Here is a 23,549-nt window from a genome sequence, read left to right on the forward strand (position 1 = left end):
CACCAGAGAACAAAAGCCTGGAAATACCAGCTAACACTGTGCCAATCCCCATTCCCCCTCACAGGGGACAGGGAGACTGTACCCAAACAGGGTTTCCTGAATATCAGTGCGACAGGTCTCTACCCAGAAGGCAGGCTGAAAAATTAAGAAACCCACATCCCTAAGGTCCATATAAAACAAGAGCACACTGCCTGGTCCTGATCAATAATTTGGGCTCTGGGCACCCCACAACCTCTCATCATCAGAATGACAAGAAGGAGAAATCCCCCCCAACAAAGAAAAGATAATGAGTCTGTGGCCTCTGCCAAAGAACTGATTCATATGGATATAACCAAATTATCAGAAATGGAGTTCAGAGTAACAATGGTCAAGATGATGTATAGACTTGAAAAAAATATTAATGAAAATATTAACGAGAATATAGAATCTCTAAAAGGCGGAAATGAGAGTGAATCTGGTAGAAATTAAAAATGCTATGAATCAAATGGCTCTGACAGCCAGGGTAAATGAGGCAGAAGAACGAATTAGTGAATTGGAGGATGGGATGGTAGAAGAGAAAGCTAAAAGAGAAACTTGGCTCAAAAAAATCCAATCTCAGGAATGAAGGTTATGGGAGATTGCTGACTCAATGGAACATTCCAATGTCGGAATCATCGGCATCCCCACGGGGGGGGGGGGGAGAAAAACAAAGGTCTAGAAGAGATAATTGAACAAATTGTAGTTGAAAACTTCACCAATCTAGCAAAGGAAACAAGTATTCGTGTCCAAGAAGAAGAGAGGACCCCTCCCAAATTCAACCATGACAAATCTACCCCACATCACATCATAGTGCAATTTGCAAATGTTAGATCCAAGGATACAGTATTGAAAGAGGCCAGGGCAAGGAAATTTCTCACATACAAAGGCAAAAATATTAGGATTATGTCAGACCTGTCGACACAGACCTGGAATGAGAGAAAGGGTTGGGCGGGGGCATTTTTAAAGCTCTTTCAGAGAAAAACATGCAGCCAAGGATCCTTTATCCAGCAAGGCTGTCATTCAGAATTGATGGAATAGATAAGGACCTTTCAGAATCGCCAGTCACTGACCAATTTCATAACCATGAAATCATCTCTACAGGAGATATTAAGGGGGGTTCTATAAAAGTAAAAATGCATCAAGAGTGATACAGAACAGAAACTTACAATCTGTAGAAACAAAGCCTTTACAGGCAACATGACATCATTAAAATCATAATTCTCAATAATCACTCTCAATGTGAATGGCCTAAATGATGCCATAAAACACCACAGAGTGGCAGATTGGATAAAAAGGCATGACCCATCAATTTGCTATCTACAGGAGACTCATCTTGAACCTAAAGATACATCCAGACTGAAAGTGAAGGGATGGAAAACAATTTTTTCATGCCAATGGACCTCAAAAGAAAGCTGGGGTAGCAATTCTCATATCAGGCAGATTAGATTTTAAACTAAAGACTGTAGTTAGAGATAGAGAAGGACAGTATATTATTCGTAAAGGATGTAACCAATAAGTGGATATGGCAATTATAAATATCTATGCCCCCAACAGGGGAGCAGCAAAATACACAAGCCAACTCTTAACCAGAATAAAGAGACATATAGCTAAAAATATGTTAATAGTAGGGGACCTCAACACTCCACTATCAGCAATAGACAGATCACCTAAGCAGAAAATCAACAAAGAAACAAGAGCTTTGAATGCCATACTAGACCAGATGGACCTCATAGATATATATAGAACACTACACCCCAGAACAAAAGAATACTCATTCTATTCGAATGCAAATGGAACGTCCTCCAGAATAGAACATGATACCAAAAGATTGAAATTATTCCCTGCATATTCTCAGACCACAATGCTTTGAAATTGGAACTCAATCACAAGGAAAAATTTGGAAGAAACTCAAACACTTGGAAACTGAGTACCATCCTGCTCAAGAATGATTCGATAAATGCAGAAATCAAAAATCAATTTAAACAACTTATGGAGACCAAGGAGAATAAAAAAACAACCGTCCAAAACCTATGGAACACTGCAAAGGTGGTCCTAAGGGGAAAATACATAGCCATCCAAGCCTCACTCAGAAGAACAGAAAAATCTAAAATGCAGTTTTTATATTTTCACCTCAAGAAGCTTGGAGCTGGAACAGAAGAATAGGCCTAATCCACGCACAAGAAAGCAGTTGATCAAGATTAGAGCAGAGATCAATGAATTAGAAACCAGGAGCACAGTAGAAGAGATCAACAGAACTAGAAGCTAGCTCTTTGAAAGAATAAGCAAGATAGATAAGCCACTGGCAATTCTTATTCACAAGAATAGAGAAAGGACCCAAATTAATAAAATAATGAATGAAAAGGGAGAGGTCACAAACAACAACAATGAAATAGGAAGGATCATAGAAACTTTTATCAACAGCCTTATGCCAATAAATTAAACAACCTGGAAGAAATGGATGCCTTCCTGGAAACCTATAAACTACCAAGATTGAAACAGGAACAAATTGATTTTTTAAACAGACCGATTAATTATGAAGAGATTGAAGCAGTTATCAAAAACCACCCAAAAAACAAGACTCCAGGGCCTGATGGATTCCCCGGGAATTCTACCAAACATTCAAAGAAGAAATAATACCTATTCTTCTGAAGCTGTTTCAAAAAATAAAACAGAAGGAAAACTACCAAACTCATTCTATGAGGCCAATATTGCTTTGATCCCCAAACCAAGCAAAGACCCCATCGAAAAGGAGAATTACAGACCAATAGCCCTGATGAATATGTACGCCAAAATTCTAAACAAGATCCTAGCTAATAGGATCAAACAGTACAGGAAAAGGATTATCCATCATGACCAAGTGGGATTCATCCCTGGGTTGCAAGGGTGGTTCAACATTTGCAAGTCTATCAGTGTGATACATCATATTACAGGAAAAGAGTCAAAACCCATATGATCCTCTCAATAGATGCAGAAAAAACATTTGACAAAATACAGCGTTGTTTCCTGATTAAAACCCTTCAGAGTGTAGGGATAGAGGGCACATTCCTCAATTTCAGAAAAACCATCTATGAAAAGTCTACAGCAACTATCATTCTCAATGGGAAAAGCTGGAAGCCTTTCCCTTAAGATCAGGAACATGACAAGGAATTCCACTCTCGCCATTATTATTCAACATAGTACTAGAAGTCCTTGCAACAGCAATCAGACAACAAAAAGGGATAAAAGGTATCCAAATTGGTGAAGAAGAAGACAAACCGTCTCTTTTCACAGATGACATGATACTCTATATGGAAAACCCAAAAGAATGCACTGCCAAACTACTAGAAGTTATATAGCAATTCAGTAATGTGGTGGGATACAAAATCAATGCTCAGAAATCAGTTTCATTTCTATACACGAACAATGAAACTGAAGAAAAAGAAGTTAGGGAATCCATTCCATTTACAATAGCAACAAAAATCATACATTATCTCGGAAACAACTTAACCAGAGATGTAAAGGATCTATATTCTAGAAACTACAAATCATCCTTGAAAGACATTGAAGAAGACACAAAAATATGGAAAAATACTCCATGCTCATGGATTGGAAGAAAAAACATAGTTAAAATCTCTATGCTACTCAGAGCAATCCACACTTTCCATGCCATCCCTATCAAAATGCCAATGACATTTTTCAAAGAACTGGAAAAAACAGCCCTTCAATTTGTGTGGAACTAGAAAAGGCCCCGAATCGCCAAGGAATTATTGAAAAGGAAAAAGAAAGCTTTGGGCATCACATTGCCAGATTTCAAGCTATACTACAAAGCTATGATCACCAAGACAGCATGGTACTGGCACAAAAACAGACACATAGATCAATGGAACAGAATAGAGAACCCAGAAATGGACCCTCGGCTCTTTGGGCAACTAATCTTTGACAAAGCAGGAAAAAACATCCAGTGGAAAAAAGACAGTTTCTTCAATAAATGGTGCTGGGAAAATTGGACAGCTACATGCAAAAGAATGAAAGTTGACCACTCTCTACACCATACACAAAGATCAACTTCCAAATGGATGAAAGACCTCAATGTGAGACAGGAATCCATTAAAATCCTAGAGGAGAACATAGGCAGCAACCTCTATGACATCGGCCACAGCAACTTTTTCATGACACATCTCCAAAGGCAAGAGAAACAAAAGAAAAAATGAACTTGTGGGACTTCGTCAAGATAAAAACTTCTGCACAGCCAAGGAAACAGTCAAAAAACTAAGAGGCAGCCCGCGGAAAGGGAGAAGATATTTGCAATTGGCACTACAGATAAAAGACTGGTATCCAAGATCTACAAAGAACTTCTCAAACTCAATACACAAGAAACATATAAACAAATCATAAAATGGGCAGAAGATATGAACAGACACTTTTCTAATGAAGACATACAAATGGCTAACAGACACATGAAAAAATGTTCAAAAACATTAGCCATCAGGGAAATTCAAATCAGAACCACACTGAGAAGCCAGCTTATGCCAGGTAGAATAGCAAAAATTGACAAGGCAGGAAACGACAATTTTTGGAGAGGATGTGGAGAAAGGGGATCCCTCTTACATTGTTGGTGGGAATGCGAATTGGTACAGCCACTCTGGAAAACAGTGTGGAGGTCCCTTAAAATGTTAAAAACTGGGCTACCCTATGATCCAGCCATTGAACTACTGAGTATTTACCCCAAAGACACAGACGTAGTGAAGAGAAGGGCCTTATGCACCCCAATGTTCATAGCAGCATTGTCCACAATAGCTAAATTGTGGAAGGAGCCGAGATGCCCTTCAACAGATGACTGGATTAAGAAGTTGTGGTCCATATATACAATGGAATATTACGCAGCTATCAGAAAAAATGAATTCTCAACATTTGCTGCAACATGGATGGCACTGGAGGAGATAATGCTAAGTGAAATAAGTCAAACAGAGAAAGACAATTATCATATGATTTTTCTCATCTATGGAACATGAGAACTAGGAAGATCGGTAGGGGAAGAAAGGGATAAAGAAAGGGGGGGTAATCAGAAGGGGGAATGAAACATGAGAGACTATGGACTATGAGAAACAAACTGAGGGCCTCAGAGGGGAGGGGGGTGGGGGAATGGGATAGACCAGTGATGGGTAGTAAGGAGGGCATGTATTGCATGGTGCACTGGGTGTTATACACAAGTAATGAATCATTGAACTTTACATCAGAAACCGGGGATGTACTGTATGGTGACTAACATAATATAATAAAAAAGCATTTAAAAAATTTAAAAAAAGAAAAAAAAAGAAGATGTGGTCTCTATGTACAATGGAATATTACTCAGCCATCAAAAGAATGATTTCTCAACATTTTCTGCAACATGGATGGGACTGGAGGGGATAATGCTAAGTGATATAAGTCAAGCAGAGAAAGACAATTATCACATGGTTTCACTCATTTATGGAACATAAGAAGTAGGATAATCGGTAGGAGAAGAAAGGGAAGAAGAAAGGGGGGTTAAATAGAAGGGAGGTGAACCACAAGAGACTGTGGACTTGGCAGACCAACTGAGGGCTTCTGGGGGGCGGGAATGGATAGGCTGGTGATGGGTATTAAGGAGGGCACGTATTGCTTGGTGTTATACACAAGTAATGAATCAGGGAACTGTACATTGAAAACTAGGGATGTATTGTATGGTGACTAACATAATATATAAAAAAAAAGCAAATAACCCAATTAAAAAATGGGGAAGGATCTGAATAGATATTTTTCCAAAAAAGATATGTAAATATTTAACAGATATGTGAAAAAATGTTCAACATTACTAATTATCAGCAGAATGCAAAATAAAACCAAAATGAGATATCATCTCAATTCTGTTTGGATAGCTATTATCACATTATGTATAATAATACATGATAGAATAATATGTGTTGGTGAGGATGAGGAGGAATTGGAACCCTTGCACACTGTTAATTTTTAGTGGGAATGTCAAATTGTGCAGCCACAATAGAACACAGTTATTCAAAAAATTAAAAATTGAACTATCAAATCATCTGGTAATTCCATTTCTAGGTATATATCCAGCATTAAAATCAGGATCTCCAAAAATTATCTGTTCACTGTGACATTATTCACAATGGCCAAGACCAGGACGGATGAATGGATAAAGGAAATGTGCTGTGTACACACAACTGAATATTATTCTACATTAAAAAATAAGGAAATTATTCCATATGCAACAACATAAATGAACTTGGAAGGCATGCTAAGTGAAATAAGCCAGTCACAAAAAGCAAATACCACATGATTCCATTTATAGGAGGTATCTAAAATATTCAAAGTCAGAAATAAAGATAGAATGTTGACTGTCAGGGGCTGGAGCATGGGAGAAATGGGGAATTTTCATCCCCTTAAAAATTGTGAAGAAAAAAAATTGTGAAGAACATCAATCGCATGATAAGTGTTTACACTAAAAGAAAAAAAGTGACAAAATGAGAGCCTCTAACTGTTTAACTATTAAAGTCAGACTTTGTTACATATTTTAATTATCAATCATTGACAAAATTTTGGCAAATTGGAGATTTGGGGTACTGCAGACTACTACCAAGTAATTTCACCTCTTGCTATGCTTAGTCAAAGATTCCTAACTACTATTAGTTATACACCATAGATTTACTCTCACAGTAGCTTCCTTACCTTTTTCCTCCTAGAATTTTTGTGAATTACTACTTAATCTGTAACGTATAGTATATGAGGGATATGATCTATGAAAACTATCAAAGTGCTTCAAATAAATGTGTTTTACTATGCAATAAAAAATGCAGTGGCACCACAATGTCTGAAATGTGAGCCCAGTTTTCACTGTTCTTTAATAGTCGAGAAACACAAAAAAACAATGTTTACTTGGCATGAAATGAAAAGAAAGGTGGTGATAATTGTATTAACATGATCCATGTAGATGGATCAGCTTGATATTTCAGAGCACAAAATAAGGTATAATTTTTAAAATCAAGCATGGGGGACATTAGGAGAAGGAAGGGAAAATGAAGGGGAGGGGAATTAGAGGGGGAGACAAACCATGAGAGCCTATGGACTCCAGGAAACAAACTGAGGGTTTCAAAGGGGAGAGGAGTGGGGGGATGGGTTAGCCCGGTGATGGGCATTAAGAAGGGCATGTACTGCATGGAACACTGGGTGTTATAAGCAAACAGTGAATCATGGAACACTACATCAAAAACTAATGATGTACTGTATGGTGAATAACATAACATAATAAAATTTTTAAAAATTGTCCTTTTTGGTTCTGTGTAATTTTATTTTATTATTTTATTTTATTTTATTTATTTTTATTTTTTATTTTTTTTTATGTAAAGTTCCATGATTCATTACTTGCGTATAACACCCAGTGCACCATGCAATACATGACCTCCTTAATACCCATCACCAGCCTATCCCATTCCCCCACCCCCCTCCCCTCTGAAGCCCTCAGTTTGTTTCCCAGAGTCCATAGTCTCTCATGGTTCATTCTCCCTTCTATCTACCCCCCCTTCTTCTTCCCTTTCTTCTCCTACCGATCTTCCTACTTCTAAGCGAAATAAGTCAAGCAGAGAAAGATAATTATCATATGGTTTCACTCATTTATGGAACATAAGAAGTAGGTTCTGTGTAATTTTAATTTGCAAAACAGTTTACAGCTCTACTCTTTAATGTATAATGTGTAGCCCTGAGCCTAGATTTCTACATTTAGATTTTACTGAAACAATAAAATACTTTGTTATTGAGTAAAACACAAAATAATAGCTCTTAATTAAATAATAAAAATTTATATAATTAATCCTGGGCACCAGTATATTTCTCTTATCAACTGTAGTTTTCTCTTTGAATAAACTTGCTTAAATTTTTAAAGTTCATTTATTTCAAATATTATTTTTGTTTCATAAAATGAATTTCCTAAGTATATAGGAAATATAGATTTTGCCTTTGAAACGTTAACCTAGGCTTATTCAATATTTTATTATAACAACTACTTTAGGTACTTAAACTGGAACATTTTTATTTTTCATAATAGTTTCAAATTGGTCTATCATATCATATTTTAATTAACCCATTTGATCATTAACTATAATTTTATCATCCATTGTGTTTTAATGTGACTTCAAAACCAAAATGTTAGCCAGCCATTGTACAACAGGAATTAACATATTGATATATTTACCCTGTTTTGCCAGGCTGTGCTAAATGACATAATTCATTTGAATAATGTTTACTGCCCTGATTAGGGTCTGTTCTCATTTTACAAATTTGTTGAAATCTGTCAAAATAGTACATGTCTAAAATTACATTTATAGAACATTTATTAGATGCCACACACTGTGCTAAAAATTTATGAGGGTTCTCATGAAATCCTAGTAACAACTCTGCAAGGTGTCTACTAATAGTATCCTTATCTTACAAGTGACTGTATGTACTTGGTTCTTCGTTGCAAAAAACAGAAACCACTTTTTTTTTTTTAGAGAGTGTGCACATGTGCATGTGCAAGTGGGGGAAAAGGGCAGAGAGAGATAGAGAATCTTAAGCAGGCTCCACACTCAGTGTAGAGCTCCACGTGGAGCCCCACATGGGGCTTGATCTCACTACCCTGAGGTCTTGACCTGAACGAAATCAAGAGTCAGATGCTTAACAGACTGAGCCACCCAGGTGTCCCAAACAGAAACCATTTTTGATTAACTTAAATCTAAAATTAATTGATTCGAAAGATAGTTCATAAATGAACTTGGAAGACCAAGGAAACCAAGTCATACCCAAGATAGTATCAAAGGAAAAATCTGCTTAGGATTCTGTTAATAGAACAATTTCCACTGGACATTCACTCCCACTACCCACTCTACTGTCTTTGGAAACCCAGTGATGTGCCAGTGGACTCATCATTCAACCACAGCTAACATAAATGATCTCTAATTTGACCTACATATTTGTATCAAAATTCTACTTTCTGTATATTTTTCAAGTTTTTTGTTTATTTCACTATATTTGCCCCCCAAGCCCATTTTTTCATTAGTATAGTCCAATCCTATAAAAATTAAGCCATGTAGGAAGAAAGCAGAGCAAATGACCCCTGTGGAAAATCTGATTCCAAAGTGGGTGTGGAGTTTAGAAGGACAAGAGTGAAAAGGGAAAAAAGGAATTGAATCAAGCATGCCCAGTTTATTTTTAGCCAATACTTCATTCATTTCCATACTAGTTCCTTCACTGCGGAGGAAGAAGTGAATGTCTTGGAGTGTTATGATAATGGGTGAAATCATTAGTATATATGGAAGGAGCCAAGAATAAGGAAAAAACTTTCCATCCCAGACAGCACATGTCTTTTTCTATACCTTGAATTGAAAGTTATTTAAGAACAGTATTAGTCAGGGTTCTCCATGAGAAGTTGGCTCACATAGTTATGGAAGCTGAGAAGTCCCATGAGATGCCATCCACAAGCTGGAGACTCAGGAAAGCCAGTAGAGTGTAATTCAGTCTGAATCTGAAGGCATGAGCACCAGGGGAGCTGATGGTGTAAATCCCAATTTTGACAGATGAGATGAGATGTCCAAGCTCAACAGTGAGAAAGGGAAAATAGCAAATTCTTCCTTCCTCTGTCTTTTTTTCTATTCAGGACTGTGGGCTGGTGATGCCTACCCACATCGGAGAGAGTAATCTACTCTACTGAGTCCACCAAATAAAGTGCTAATTTCATCTATAAACACCCAGAAGGAAAAAGAAAAACAGAAATAATGTTTAATCTGGGCACCTGATGGCCAGTCAAGTTGACACATAAAGGTCACCATTACAAGTCCACCTCTAGTTATTCTGGCACCCATATATATCTCTTTAAACCATACTTAATCCCCCAATAAACACAAGAATGGTCATAATCCCACCTAACATGATACAACTATCCTGCATACAACTGAACATGCCCTAACCCCTTCCCCAGAGAAGGAGGTAAAGTCCTTGAGTATTGTTCATTGTTCTTGATATCTCATAACTTAAATACTATGATATAAACCATCAATACATCTTATGTTACATAATAATGGAATAAGAGGTAAAAGAAAACAGATATATATGGTAAGTAAGTAAGGAAATAAACACTGTGTGCATACACACACACATGCAAATGCATCCATAACAAAATAAGGAGAGAATACCTATGACGATTACAATACTATTTTCTGTAACTGGTTATGTGGTTGTAGCTGATGTTTATAAATACCTTCTTCCACTACCCATTCTGTATCCCCTTTGCCTTCAGCAAGCACCTTACTTCAACTGGTTGTGGTTCTTTATCTGGTAGGATGACTCAAACTAATTCTTGAAGGGTCTGAACCATAACTAGACCTGCCTAGATTGGATTGTTGTAGTTTTCTATGATCCTTAATCACAGATTACAGTAATATTAAGACACCCTAATGGATCTCCCTTATTCCTGACATACTCTTTATTGCCTTCATTGGGAATAGTAATCCAATTTCCCCTTGATAGGGTCAATGACCCCAGCCAACACTGTAACACCTTTCTTTCTTTACCTCTTGATTCAGAGGCATGAGGATGCCAGAGGTGCTGAATGGCAGTCTTAACTTCCAGTTCAATGGAATCTTTGTTCTGTCTCCTGGTGGAAGCATTTATCCTTCTGGAACTAAGATCTCTAGGCTAGCTGAGCATAAAGTTATGGAAGCAGGAAGCAAATATTTTGCTAGTGCATCACTAGGAATAATAGTGAGTGGAGTCACACCCATTTCTAGCCCTTGATTTCTGGATCCATGAACTCTGACTATTAAATAAATGGTAGTAAATGGGTAGCAAATATATTGGACATTGATTCAGAGAACACAAAGCCTATAGAGAACCATTCCCTAACTCTGCAAGGTATTGCCACCAAGCTAGCACTGTAACTGAGTCTTCAAAAGGCCATTCCACCATTCTGTCAAGCCAGCTGTTTCAGAATGGTGGGGAACATGTAAAAACCAGTGAGTTTTATGAGCATGGACCCATTGTTGTACTTATTTTACTATAAAGTGAGTTCAGCAACATGATAGTGAACAAAGCATTCTGTAAGCCCATTGCTAATAGTTTTGGCAAAATCAATGCATGCATGGAAGGCAGATCCATATCCACAGTAAATATCTATTCCATCAAGAAAAAAAATGCTGATGGGGCGCCTGGGTGGCACAGTCATTAAGCGTCTGCCTTCAGCTCAGGGCGTGATCCCGGTGTTATGGGATCGAGCCCCACATCAGGCTCCTCTGCTATGAGCCTGCTTCTTCCTCTCCAACTCCCCCTGCTTGTGTTCCCTCTCTCGCTGGCTGTCTCTATTTCTGTTAAATAAATAAATAAAATCTTAAGAAAAAAGAAAAGAAAAAAAATGCTGTATTATCCATGATGAAAGGAATCCAATGTGATTAATACACTAGCAGGTACTGGCTGATATCCTAGGGAATGGAGCCATACTGGAAAATCAGTATGTTTCTGTTGCCAGCATATTGGGCACTCAACAGTAGCCATAGGCAAGTTGGTTAATAGAAGTCTATGTTTTTAAGCCCATGAATAACTTCCATAACTGTCACTATGGTCAATTTGTTCACCAGCCAGGTAATGATATGGGTGGCCAGGGAAAGAAGCTGATTTGTATCCAAATAATGGGTCACTTGTTTATCTTATCCACTTTATCTTATCCACTTGTTTATTAAAATCTTCCTTGGCTGAGGTCACCCTTTAGTGAACATTCCCATGAGACACAAATATTTTCACATTTATTACTTATTCAGCGATGTCTAACCATACACATCTTCCCCAAATTTCCTTGCCCCCAATTTTCCAATCATGTTCCTTCCAAAGCCCTAACCATACAGCCAAATCACTGGACATGGCTCGTGAATGTATGCCTCTCCATTTCTGCTTCTAAGCAAAGTGAACAACCAGATATACTGCTCAAAATTCTGCCAGCTGGGAGGATTTCTCTTTACTGTCATCTTTCAGGATGTCCCAGAGAAGGACTACAGTGCTGAAGCTGTCCACTTTCAGGAAGTACCTCAATGTTGTGCAGAACAATCTGTAAACTAGGCTTGAGTTTTCTCTCTCTGTCAACTCATTTTAGAGAACTTGCCATGAGACCATAGGTTCAAGCTGGAAGAGATAAGACAGTGTAGCAGGAATGAGGACCATGGGCATTCTGGATACTTTTCCATGTAACTTAATTTGCCTTTAGAGACTGCTTGGGCCTGATAATGTGTGTGGTATCTCCGTTTGATGATGAAGTGCTGCTGTGCAAGCCCAATTTTATGGCTAAGTGGCTTACCCAGTTCATGATGGGCAATTCAGGTGTCCCATGGTTAAGCATTCAGTGTCTACTAAGGCCCAGTAATATGCCAAGAACTGTTTATAATAAAGAAAACAGTTATCTATAGATGATGGCAAAGCCTTGTTCCAAAATCCTACAGGCTTGCACTGTGCTTCACCTATAGGGGTCCGCCAAAAAGCATCCCTACCTGCAACTGATACCTCAAGCACCATTTGACCTGTGGTATCATATTGTTCAAGTGGCAGAGCAGCTTGCACAGCAGAAGCAGCCTAGACTAGTTGCAGAGCCTTCTCTTCTGGGCCTTACTCAAAACTAGCATCTTTTCAGGTCAATCAGTAAATGGGTTAGAATAATGCTGATAAATAGCATTGTTGAGCATTTTTTCATGTACCTATTGGCCATTTGTATGTCTTCTTTGGAAAAATGTGTATTCAAATCCTTTGCCCATTTTTTTTTAAATTGGTTTGCTTGTTATTTTGCTATTGAGTTGTATGAGTTCCCTATAGATTTTGGATATTAACCCCTCATAAGATACACGATTTGCAAAAATTTTCTCCCATTCTGTAGAATGCCTTTTTATTTTACTTACCATTTCTCTGTGCAAAATCTTTTTATTTTGATATAGCCCCAATTGTTTATATTTTTGTTGCATGTGATTTTGGTGTCATATCCAACAAATCATTCCCAAGTCCAATATTATATAACTGATTCCCTATGATATCTTCTAGTAGTTTTACAGTTTTGGATTTCACATATAGTCTTACATTACGTCTTATATTAAGCCAGCTGGTGACTGGGTGAGATAGGGGCCTGAATTCCCAGGATCCTGAAGGGAACCTATTGTTATGGGATATGCCTCAGGTTTCTTGAGCCAGCAAATGTGAGGGTGAGCCTGTGGCCTTACAACCCATGAGAAGCCCTGCCATGGAAGCTGCCTGGGGCCATAGAAGCTTCCTAGGCTGCTGAAGTAGGCAGGCACCAATGTGAGCCAGGGTCTGGGTTCATAGGAGTCTGAGAGGAGCCAAGGATCCCGCTGGGGCCACCAAAGCAAGCAGGAGCTAGTGTGGGCCTGTGCCCTGGGTTTGTGGGAGCCCACAGGGAGCCACCTAGGACTGCAAGATTTGACCTAGTTTTGGGGTGGGCAGTCTCTTTAATCCACAGTGAAGTCAAGTGGTCATTTTATTCTCCTTCTCTCATGAGGGATGTGTCTCCATGCTGGGCTGCCCAGGTTTGGGGGAGGAGTAATAGGAGTTCTATCTTTCTTAACATCCTCAATGTGTCTTTTTCTTTTTTTTTTTTTTAAGATTTTATTTATTTATTCGACAGAGATAGAGACAGTCAGCGAGAGAGGGAACACAAGCAGGGGGAGTGGGAGAGGAAGAAGCAGGCTCATCGCGGAGGAGCCTGATGTGGGGCTCGATCCTGTAACGCCGGGATCACGCCCTGAGCCGAAGGCAGGCGCTTAACTGCTGTGCCACCCAGGCGCCCCTCAATGTGTCTTTTTCTTATTTCTCATCTTCATCCAGTTGTTTTTATCCCTCAAGTTTACCCCTTCACTCTTGTGAATGTATTTTTACATGCACACAGTTGCTCAAATTAATGTTTTGGGGAGAAGGTCAAGGGATAGAAATTCTTACAGCACCATTTTGCTGAAGTCACTCCAAGAACTCTCCCATTGCATTCTGGTTTCCCAATTCAGTGATTGCAGTTCCCACTGTGCAGTCTGTCCTACCTTAGAAAAAAATGATCCCAGAGCTCTTCAGGGATGCCTATGTTTCCCATCACAAATTTATTTCTCATAGTATTGGTAAAAGGTATGTATTCTGGATCCTCCCAGTGTGGGTGAGTAACCCTTAGTTGACAAATCCTTTCCCACATCCCAATCCCCTTAAGCCTTTGAATCCCAACTACTCTATTAAAACAAAGCATATCTATCATTTTCAATTTGCTCATGGTGGGCCTCCATCAGGGTCCTATCTAACTATACAAGATGCAAAATTAAATGCAGACCCTTTTGTTAGTAAGTTCATGTCAAGAATTCTACCTGATGCAACTTTATGTTTTTTTCATCATTATTCTACACTCTTAGTATCTATTCTCAAACACGTTCCTCAGATTTCTGTCTGTACATTAGAACCTGCAAGTAGTTCTTTTGGGGTGTAGCACACTTCCTCATGGGTCACATTTAAAGGGCTTGCTGAAATCTTATCTTTAGGTGCCTGATGGGACTTGAGTCTAGTTATAGTTGTAGAAACCAAGAGGGATGGTGGAGGTGGGTCATAAGGAGAATCAGCATTATCTTGCATGACAACTCCCTCAGGTAAAGCCATTACAATTTCTTCATGCAATGCCACATTAATCTAATCATTTTGAGATGAAAAGGTTGATATCACTTTGGGTAAAGAGGCTAATATCCCTTGGGATGGGGATACTGCTGCCAGTGGGAGTGGGGAAGTCATTTCTGCTTGAGTTAAGATGGCCAATCTCACTGGCATTGGAAAGAACTCTTCTACAGGTTCTTCTCTGCCCACTGGCATTGGAAAGAACTCTTCTACAGGTTCTTCTCTTCTACTCTGCCCACTTGTCATTATCCCAACTTAGATCCCACTCTTTCCTAATCAATGCCCTCAATTTAACAGTAGACACTTTATGAGACTGGAAATTCAAACTGCAATATAATTCAGTCAGTTGCAGTATGAGGTTCTGTGTTTGATTTTCAGCAATTTCAGCCCTGCAGCTACAAGAGATAAAGGTCTCCTTCAGGGTACACTTAGAAGCTCTCAGGTCATTTATGTGGTATCTGAGCTGGGGATTTGTAAACCCTGAGCTCATCTTTTACCTTCACCACTTTGTCAAGGGAAATTAGGAGAAAACCACCAATGTTATTATATATGCTAGTGTTCAAAATAAATGTTCAAAAGTAGATACAGAATCACCTTGCTCTTTGATTCTTATAGATGGTTTGTTAGGTGTATCCAGTGCAGACATTTTGCATGTCTCTATAAAGAGTTCACACCATGGGTTTTTAACATTCTCTTTACTACTGGAAATAGGGATATTAGCATTTTCAAAACCAATTATATTAAAGAGACAATTTCAGAAATCCTAAGACCAATTTAGAAAACTTATCCTTAAAATTCTGTTTCTCTAGGGCCATATTTGGTATCAAAGTCTGTATTAGGGCTCTCCAGAGATTAAGAACCCCCCAAATTATAGAGAAATAGATGTAGGTATAGATATATAGATAAATGAAGATTCACATGATTAAGGGAACTGAGATGTCTCCTGATCTATCTGCCATCTGCGAGCTGAAGACCCAGGAACAACAATGGTTTGATTCAGCCTGAGGCCAAAGGCCTGAAGAACCAAAAGCACAGTCCAAGAGCAGGAGTAGACATTATGAGATGCCCCAGCTCAACTAGTGAGGTAAGAAAAAACGGACAAATTCCTCCTTCCCTTGATTTTTGCCCTATTCAGGCTTTCAGTGGATTGATGATGCCCTCCCACATTGTGAAGTGCAATCTTCTTTACCGAGTCTATCAAATTAAATGTTCGTCTCATCTAGTAAAACCCTTACAGACACACACAGAAATAATGTTTAATCTGGGCTCCCAAGGCATGTCAAGTTGATACAAAATTAACAATCACAACAGCAGAAGTCATAGCTTACCCCTCTATCAATCACTACATAGCATTGAGAATCGCATACATTAGACATTGGATTCTATTTTTTGTGTTCCTATAATCAAATGATAGAATGAGGGGCTCTGATTATTCTGTTCTTGAATTTTCTCAAAGAAAGTAATGGGAAAATTCATATTAACTTGAGAAACTAATAAATATACTAAAGAATTATATTTTAATACCTACATACACAGTGTTCTATAAAACCTAAGAGCTAGATGGGGCACCTGGGTGACTCAGTTAAGCGTCTGCCTTCGGCCCAGGGTGTGATCTCAGGGTCCTGGGATTGAGCCCCACGTCAGGCTCCCTGCTCTGCTGGGAGCCTGCTTTTTCCTCTCCCACTACCCCTGCTTGTGTTCCCTCTCATTGACTGTTTCCCTCTCTGTCAAATAAGTAAATAAAACCTTTAAAAAAATCTAAGAGCTAGAAAAAATGACATAAAACTTATAAAGATTGATAATGTTAAAATCCTGTCATCTTCTAGCTGTACTCTGTAATGGCATTGTAAGGATATCCTGGACCCAATCCTCAGTGAAACAACCAAAATGCCGAAATCTGTTTTTTAAAGAATGAATTTCAAGTCTTTGGAAATTAACTAAAACATTCTAAGATCAAATAGAATCTGTGGTATTTCAACAATGGCCCTAATCTCAGTTTCCCTTGTCTGCAGCTTAGCTCAACAAAAGCACCAATCCAGTGGGTATGGTCAAGAAGATGGGACTTCTAAAACATTTTGTGTACTATCAAATGTATAAATTCTCACTGGGTGGAGTAAGCTTCCACATTTCCACATTTCAAATACCTTCCATCTCAGTGGAAAAGGCTAACTTCCTTTGAGTGTAGCCAAAAGATCAGAGACTCTCTTACTCCAACCAGCCACCATTCATAAAATGGAGAATCTACTTCAGGTGCATCAGGCTGAGAAATACTAGTCTCAATCGTGCTCTATGACTTCAGTTTTAGGGCAGAGAGTCCACACCACGAGAAGCAAGCCAAGAAAGCTAGGGACTAAAACCTTTTCCCATGCCCAGTGTAGTGGCTCAGCAAGTTTTCACAGGTATAAAAGAAGTTCATGAAAAAGGAAAGCTAAAAATGCTTACCCAAATGAACTGACTTTATGTGAACAGAACTCAAGAAAGTTCAAGTCTAAGGGCACTCAAATATGCCTTTTCTTAATTAATAGCAACAAGCTAAACCATAGGCCAGTTAGTTCATGAGAGAAAACTGGTAAAGAGCCAGAGAAGAAGAGGCTTCCTGAAGTTAAAACAAATCTCAAAGACTGGCTTAAAATTCTTCTCATTCCTGAAGTTGTTTGGATTAGATTGTGGAGCAAAGTATGCCCTAAGGAATTATTGAAAAAACAGGTAAATCAGTAGAGCCTCACAGCTGTAATTGATAACAAATGAGGCATAGGTTAACAGAGAAATCAAGGAAAAAACAGTCAAAAAGAGCCCTGCTCAACTATTGTAATCACAGAGTGACTGTGATATGCCCAAGGCTGAGCTCCCTGAAAAGTAACGTCAAATATGTTAAATTAACTAAAGAAAATAATCGTTAAAAGGTAAAAGTAGCTATAATATCAATATCTCATCAAATGTATAATATCAATAAAGATAAATTATAACAAAGAACCTAATTGAAATTCTGAAGTTGAAAAGTAAAATAACCAAACTGAAAAATGTACTGGAAGGGTGCAAGAGTTCATTTGACCTAGCAGAAGAGTCAGTCAACATGCAGTTAGATCAACAGAGATTATGAAACATAAAGAACAGAGAAAAAAGAAAAATTAACAAAGTCTCAGAGAAATATGAAACATCTTTAAATGAACCAACTTATACATATTGGGAGTGACAAAATGAGAGGAAAGGAAGAAAGGAGTAGAAAAAATATTCAAATAAGTAATGGCTAAAAACTTTTCAAATTTTCTGAAAAGCATTTATCTATACTTCCAAAAGGATAAAGAAAGTCCACTCAGGATAAACACAAAGAAAGTGAAATCTGCACTCAGACACATCATAGAGAAAATTCTGAAAGCCAAAGAGGAAATCTTGAAAACAAGAAAGAAAATAACTTATTGCATAGAAGGGAACGTCAGTAAGATTAACAACTGACTTATTAAAAATAACAGATGCCAGGGGTGCCTGAGTGGCTCAGTTGTTAAGTGTCTGCCTTCAACTCAGGTCATAATCTCATGGTCCTGGGATCGAGCCCCACATCAGGCTCCCTGCTCAGTGGGAATCCTGCTTCTCCCTCACCCACTCCCCCTGTTTGTGTTCCCTCTCTCACTGTCTTCTGTCAAATAAATAAATAAAATCTTTTAAAAAAATAAAAATAAAAATAACAGATGCCAGAAGACAGTGGGATGACATACTTAAAAAGTTAAAAGAAGGGGGAAAAGTGGCAATCAAGAAATTTTATTCAGCAAAATCATCTTTCAAAAACCAAAATGAGATATGGCATTCTAAAATAAGCAAAAACAGAATCCTTTGATAATGAGCATGCTTTAAAACAAATATTAAAGAAATTCTTCAGTCTAAAAACAAATGATCTCAGACAGTAATTCAAATCCACATAATAAAACAAAAAGCACCAGCAAAGTAATTATATAATTGTGTGTGTGTGTATGTATCTACATCTATATCTATCTATCTATCTATCTATCATCTATCTATCTATCTATCTATCTATCTATCATCTATCTATCTATCACCTATCTATATCTATCATCTATCTATCTATATAGTGCTGGGCATATAACATATAGGAATGTAATATGTTTGACAATAATAACATGAATAGGTAAATGAGAGCAAATTTGTATGAAATAAGGAAGTGACTCTAGATGGTAATTTGAATCCACAAAAACCTGTACTGAGAACTAGAATTGGTAAATAAAAAAGTAAATATAACAAAATCCCTAAATATAAGCTTGTTTTTATTTATTCTCTTAGCTTCTTTAACACACACGGTATTTTACAAAGTAATCATCCAAACAACGTAATGTTGGGTTTTAATGCATAGATATGATATGTATAACAATAATAGCAAAATAGAGGGTTAAAGTATTGTGTGAATAACAATTCTAAATCTCACTTAGGTTATTATGAATCTGAAGTAGATTCTCTTACGTTAAGTTGTATATGTGGTTAATCCTGGAGGAAGCAATACAAAATAACTCTAAAAAATAGAGTAACATAATCACTGATGCAATGAAATATGAAACTTAAATAAAAAAACTCCCATGATGCAAAAAAAGAAGCAGTAAAAGAAGAGTAGAAAAATAAAAATGTATTGAGAAAGGAATGTTTGGATGGCTCAGTTGGTTAAGCATCTGCCTTTAGCTCAGGTCATGATCCCAGGGTCCTGGTATCAAGCCCCGGCTTAGGTTGGTATCTCTGCTCAGCAGGAAGCCTGCTTCTTCCCGTCCCCCCACTTATGCTCTCTCTCTCTCTCTCTCTCTCAAGTGAATAAATAAAATCTTTAAGAAAGTATTGAGACATAAAAAACAAACATTAAAATGATAAATACAAATCCAATGTCAATAATAAGATTAAATGAGAATGTATTAAATAGTTCCATCCAATGACAGAGATTTTCAGTGGATTAAAAAAAAAGATCCAATTATATGCTATCTATAGGAGACACAGTTACCCTCAGAGATACAAATAATTTGAGGATAGAAACATGAAAAAGACATTGTACAAACAGCACCATAAGGTAGTTGGACTGGCTCTGCTAATATCAAACAAAATAGCCTTTAAAGTATGTTGAAGATGGATATTATACAATGGTAAATCTATCAGAAAGATATAAAAATTATAAGCAGATACACACCTAACAACAGAGCCCTAAAGTTCATGAAGCAAAAACTGACAAAATTGAAGGGAGAAGTAAACAATTCAACAATAATAGAGACGTGAACACATTACTTTTTAAATAGGTCAAACAAAGAGGCAAACAATCAACAATGAAATAGAAGATTTCAGCAACACTATGTAATAACTAGACCCAATAAACATCTATAGGCCATTCAATTCAACAGCAGCATAGCACAAATTCTTAAGTGCTCATAAATCACTCTCTATGATCGAGTATATGGTAGGCCATAAAATAACCTTAAATAATATACTTAAAAATATTAAAAGTATACAAGTGTGTTCTCCATTGAATATGGAATGAACTTGTAAATTCAAATAACAACACAATTTGGAAAAATCAAAATTATTTGGAAATAAGACAACACTTCTATATAACTAATGGATGAAAGAAAAAAATTGCAGGGATAATCATAAAATATATTGAGATAAATGAGAATGAAGATATACCAAAACTAATGGGACACAGTAAAAGCCATCATTAGAAGGAAATTTAAAGTTACAATTGCCTAGATTAAAAAAATTTAGGGGCACTGGGGTTGATGGGTTGTTTAAGCTTTTGACTTCAGCTCAGGTCATGATCTCAGGGTCCTGGGAATGAGCCCTACATTGAGCCCCACATCAAGCCCCAGGTTGGGTTCCTCACTCAGTGGGGAGTCCGTTTGTCCCTCCTCCCCTCCTTCTGCTCATTCTCTCTCTCTCAAATAAATAAATAAAATCTTTAAAAAGTAAAAAAAAATAAAAATAAAAAGTTAGATCTCAAAGTAACAAATGCTTCCATCTTATGAAACTTGAAAAAAAGCAAACTGAACCTAAAGGAACTGAAAGAAAATAATAGAGATTAGAGCAGAAATTATACTAGAGAAAAGAAAAACAAAAACAAAAATTAGCACAACTAAAATTGGTTTTTGGAAATATTGAAAAAATTGACAAAGTTTAGTTAGATTGATGAGAGACTGATGAGAGAGAAAGAAAAGACTCAAATTACTGAAGTCATGACTGAAAAAGAGGACATCACTAATCACCTTGGAGGGGGAAAAAAGATTATAAAGGAGTACTGTGAATGGTCATATGCCAACAAATTAAATTTAGTTGAAATGGACAAATTTCTAGAAATATACAAACTACAAATACTGACTCAAGATGACATAGAAAACCTAAAAAGACCTATAACAAATAGACTAAGTTGGCAATTTTAAAACTACTTAAAAATAAAAGACCAGGACTTCATGGATTCACTAGTTACTTTTAGCACATAAAGATAATTAATTCTAGTTCTTCAAAAATTTTCTCAAATAAATGGAGAAGAAGGGGTACTTCCCAACTCATTTCATGAGTCCAGTAGTAACCTGATATCAAAATCTCAGGCAAGCTATCAAAATCTCAGGCAAGCTATCACAAGGAAAGAGAATCATAGATCAATGTCTCATAAATAGAGAGACAAAAATCATTAACACAAAGCTAGTTTACTGAAACCAGAAACATATAAAAAAAAGATTATGTACCAGGAGCAAGTAAAACCATGGACTTTACTCAAAAAGTCAAGGATTGGTCTAATATTCCAAAATTATTAATGATTTTCCAAAAACTTACTAATACATTGTATTACTAGAATAAAAGATCAAAATAACATGTCATTGCAATAGATGCAGAATACACATTTGACAAATTTCAAAATTCCTTTTGTGATAGAAACTAAATAGGAGTGGAAGGGAATTTCCCTAGCCTGATAAATCTCATTAGTAAAATTTCACAACAAAAGTAATGCTTAATGTTGAAAAACTGGATATCACTCTCTTAAAATCAGGAATGAGACAAGTACATCCACTCTCATTACTTCTAGTCAACATGTCACTGTTGTTTCTGATAGGGCAGTTAGATAAGCAAATGGAATTAAAGGCATCCAAATTAGAAAATAAGAAAATGAAATTATCTTTATTTGCAGATGACATGATCTTATATAAAGAGAGTCCTAAGGAATCTATTAAAAATAAAACTAATAAATAAGTTTAACAAGATTGAAGGATATAGGATTGATATGCAAAAACAATTACTAGCAATGAGTGATCCAAAAATTAAATTAAGAAATCAATTCTATTTATAACAGAAAAAACTACTTATGAATAAATCTAACAGAAATAAATATAAAACTTACACTGGGAAAACTACAAAGCACTGTAGGAAGAAATTTATGAAAATCTAAATAAATGGCAAGACGTCTAGTGTGATTTAGTTTAAAAAGTTAATATTGTTAAAAAAGTAATACTCTCCAAATTTATCTTCAGATTTAATGTATTTTTTATTAAAATTCCCACTACATTCTTTTCAGGAAGTAACAATTTCTTCTTAAAATTCACATGGAAATGCAAGGGACACAGAATAACAAAACAATTTTAGAAAAAGAACAAATTTTGAAGATTCACACTTCCTGATTTCAAAACTTACTAAAAGCTACATTAATCAAGGTAATGGAGATACTTTCATGAGGACAGACAAAGAGATCAACAGAATGAAATTGAAAGTCCAGAAATGAACCCTCATGTTTATGGGCAATTGATTTTGAATTTGAGTGCCAAGAAAATTCAGTGGGGAAAAATAATCTTTTCAATAAATTTTACTGAATAAACATATGCAAATGTGGTATAGATCTTCCAGATTTTGGACTATACAACACTTTCTTAGGTGTGATACCAAAAGTACAAGCAACAAAAAAATAAATAGGTTATTACCAAAATTAAAATCTTTTGTACCATCAAAAAATGAAAAGGCAAACTAAAAATGGGATAAAAATTTCCAAATTATATATTTAGCAAGGTAATTTCATCTAAAATATGTAAACAATACTTACAACTCAATAGTAAAGACAAATGAGCAAAGAATCCAAATAGATATTTCTCTAAAGATGATGTACAACTGGCCAATATGCACCTGAAAATATGCTCAACATCATTAGCCATCAGGGAAATGCAAGTCAAATCACAATGAAATACCACCTCATATCTGTTAGGTTGACTATAATTAAAAGACAGGTAATAACAAATATTGGCAAGGATGCAGAGAAATTGATGGCAGGAATGTAATTAATGCAAGAACCTCGAAAAAAACATCTGGAAGTTCCTTAAAACATTAAACAGAAATTCTATATATCCCAGCAATTCCATTCCTAGATATATACCCCAAAGAAATGAAAACATAAAGCCACACAAAAACTTACACATGAATGTATATTGTGACATTATTCATAATAGCCAAAGGTGGGAACAACTCAAATGTCAATCAACTGTTGAACGGACTTTAAAAATGGGGTATATTCACACAATGGAGTATCATACAGCCATTAAAAGAAATAAACTACTGATTCATGTTACAACATAAATGAATCTTGAAAATGTTATGATATGTGAAAGAACTCAGTCACAAAGGATCACATATTGTGTGATTCAATTTATATAAAATGTCCCAAACAGGCAACTCTATAGAGAAAGAAAATAAACATTTTCATAGCACTTGGGAGAATGCGGGACTGGAGCTGAAGGCTAAGTTTTCTGAGGTTTCTTTTCAAGGTGATGAAAATGTTCAAAAATCAATTGTGGTGATGGTTGATAGTTGCTCAACTCTGCAAATATACTAAAATCCATTGA

The 23,549-nt window shown here is 36.6% G+C and overlaps 1 protein-coding gene and 1 pseudogene across 1 annotated transcript in view; both read right to left on the reverse strand.

The window, feature by feature from the left end:
• Positions 1 to 14,937, reverse strand: part of LOC113270997 (actin-related protein T1-like) — a 66,956-nt pseudogene extending 52,019 nt beyond the window's left edge.
• The window catches only part of SMARCA1 (SWI/SNF related, matrix associated, actin dependent regulator of chromatin, subfamily a, member 1), a 1,457,411-nt gene that overhangs the window by 102,033 nt on the left and 1,331,829 nt on the right, over positions 1 to 23,549 (reverse strand). The window lies entirely within an intron of this gene.

Source organism: Ursus arctos, chromosome X (genome assembly GCF_023065955.2).
Source record: "Ursus arctos isolate Adak ecotype North America chromosome X, UrsArc2.0, whole genome shotgun sequence".
NCBI lineage: Eukaryota > Metazoa > Chordata > Mammalia > Carnivora > Ursidae > Ursus > Ursus arctos.